Below are 2,500 nucleotides of genomic sequence, written 5' to 3' on the forward strand. Positions count from 1 at the left end.
GGTTAAGTTAGGTTTAGGGTTAGTGTTAATGTTAGGTTAGGGTTAGTGTTTAGGGTTTAGGGATAGGGTTAGGGTTAGGGTTAGGGTTAGGGTTAGGGTTTAGGGTTAGGGTTAGGGTTTAGGGTTAGGGTTAGGTTTAGGTTAAGGTTAGGATTAGGTTTAGGTTATGGTTAGGGTTAGGGTTTGGTTTAGGATTATGTTAGGGATAGGTTTAGGTTTAGGATTAGGTTTAGGTTTAGTGTTAGGGTTAGGGTTAGGTTAGGGTTAGGGTTAGGGTTAGGGTTAGGGTTTGGGTTGGGGTAAGGTTTAGGGTTAGGGTTAGGCTTAGGGTTAGTTTTAAGGTCAGGGACAAGGTCAGGGTCAGGTTCAGGGTCTTGGTTAGGGTTAGAGTTAGGGTTATGTTTTAGGGTTAGGGTTAGATTTAGGGTTAGGTTAGCTTTAGGGTTAGGGTTAGGGTTAGGATTAATGATTAGGATTAGGGTTAGGGTTAGTGTTAGGTTACGTTTAGGGTTAGGGTTTGGGTTAGGGTTAGGGTACAGTGTTAGGTTTAGGGTTAGTTTAGGGTTAGTTTTAAGGTTAGGGTTAGGCTTAGTGTTAGGTTTAGGGTCAGGGTCAAGGTCAGGGAGAGGGTCAAGTTCAGGGATAGGGTTAGATTTAGGGTAGGGTTAGGGTTAGGGTTAGGGTTTAGGATTAAGTTTAGGGTTAGGGTTAGGGTTAGGGTTAAGGTTTGGTTTAGGGTTAGGGTTAGGGTTAGGGTTAGGTTAGGGATAGGGTTAGTGTTATCCTTAGGGTTAGGGTTATGGTTAGGTTTAGGGTTAGTGTTAGGTTAGGGTTAGGGTTATGGTTAGGTTTAGGGTTAGGGTTTGGGTAAGGTTAGGGTTATGGTTAGTGTTATTTTTAGGTTAGGGTTAGTGTTTAGTGTTTAGGGATAGGGTTAGGGTTAGTGTTAGATTTAGGGTTAGGGTTTAGGGTTAGGGTCAGGATGAGGGTTAGGTTAGGGTTAGTGTTAGGGATAGGGTTAGCGTTAGGGTTAGGGTTTGGTTTAGGATTATGTTAGGGATAGGTTTAGGGTTAGGGTTAGGGTTAGGGTTAGGGTTATGGTATAGTGTTAGGGTTAGAGTTAGGGTTAGGTTAGTGTTGAGTTAGGTTTAGGGTTAGGTTAGTGTTAGGTTAGGGTTAGGGTTAAGGTTTAGGGTTAGCTTTAGGGTTACGGTTGGGTTTAGGGTTAGGCTTAGGGTTAGCGGTAGGGTAAGGTTTAGGTTTAGGGTTAGGGTACATGTTAGGGTTAGGGTTAGGTTTAGGGTTAAGTGTAGAGTTAGGTTGAGGGTTAGGTTAGGGTTAGCGTTAGGGTTTGGTTTAGGATTATGTTAGGGATAGGTTTAGGTTTAGGATTAGGTTTAGGGTTAGGGTTAGGGTTAGGGTTAGGTTAGGGTTAAGGTTAGGGTTAGGGTTAGGGTTAGGGTTTGGGTTGGGGTAAGGTTTAGGGTTAGGGTTAGGCTTATGGTTAGTTTTAAGATCAGGGACAAGGTCAGGTCAGGTTCAGGGTCTTGGTTAAGGTTAGAATTAGGGTTATGGTTTAGGGTTAGGGTTAGATTTAGGGTTAGGTTAGCTTTAGGTTAGGGTTAGGGTTAGGGTTAGGGTTAGTGTTAGTGATAGGTTAGGGTTAATGTTTAGGGTTTAGGGATAGGGTTAGTGTTAGGGTTAGGGTTAGGAGTAGCGTTTAGGATTAGGGTTAGGGTTAGGGTTAGGTTACGTTTAGGGTTAGGGTTTGGGTTAGGGTTAGGGTTTAGTGTTAGGTTTAGGGTTAGTTTAGGGTTAGTTTTAAGGTTAGGGTTAGGCTTAGTGTTAGGTTTAGGGTCAGGGTCAAGGTCAGGGAGAGGGTCAAGTTCAGGGATAGGGTTAGAGTTAGGGTAGGGTTAGGGTTAGGGTTAGGGTTTAGGATTAAGTTTAGGGTTAGGGTTAGGGTTAGGGTTAGGGTTTGGTTTAGGGTTAGGGTTAGGGTTAGGGGTATCGTTTAGGGTTAGGATTAGGGTTACGGTTAGGTTTAGTGTTATGTGTAGGGATAGGGTTAGGGTTAGGGTTTAGTGTTAGGGTTAGGGTTAGAGTTAGGGTTAGGGGTAGGGTTAGGGTTATGTTTAGGTTTATGGTAAATGTTAGGGTTAAGGTTAGGGTTGGGGTTAGGGTTAGGGTTAGGGTTAGGTTAGGGTTAATGTTTAGGGTTTAGGGATGTGTTTAGGGTTAGGGTTAGGGTTAAGGTTTAGGGTTAGTTTTAGGGTTAAGGTTATGTTAGGGTTAGGGTTAGGGTTAGGGTTTGGTTTAGGATTATGTTAGGGATAGGTTCAGGGTTAGGGTTAGGGTTAAGGTTAGTGTTGGTGTTAGGGTTAGGGTTAGGTTTACGGTTAGAGTTAAGTTTAGGTTAGGGTTAGGGTTAGGGTTAGCGTTAGGTTTAGGGTTAGGGTTAGGTTTAGGGTTAGGTTAGCGTTAGGGTTAGGGTTAAAGT

The sequence above is a fragment of the Rhinolophus sinicus genome, chromosome 16 (genome assembly GCF_057876585.1).
Source record: "Rhinolophus sinicus isolate RSI-liver-muscle chromosome 16, RSI-T2T, whole genome shotgun sequence".
In the NCBI taxonomy this organism is placed as follows: domain Eukaryota; kingdom Metazoa; phylum Chordata; class Mammalia; order Chiroptera; family Rhinolophidae; genus Rhinolophus; species Rhinolophus sinicus.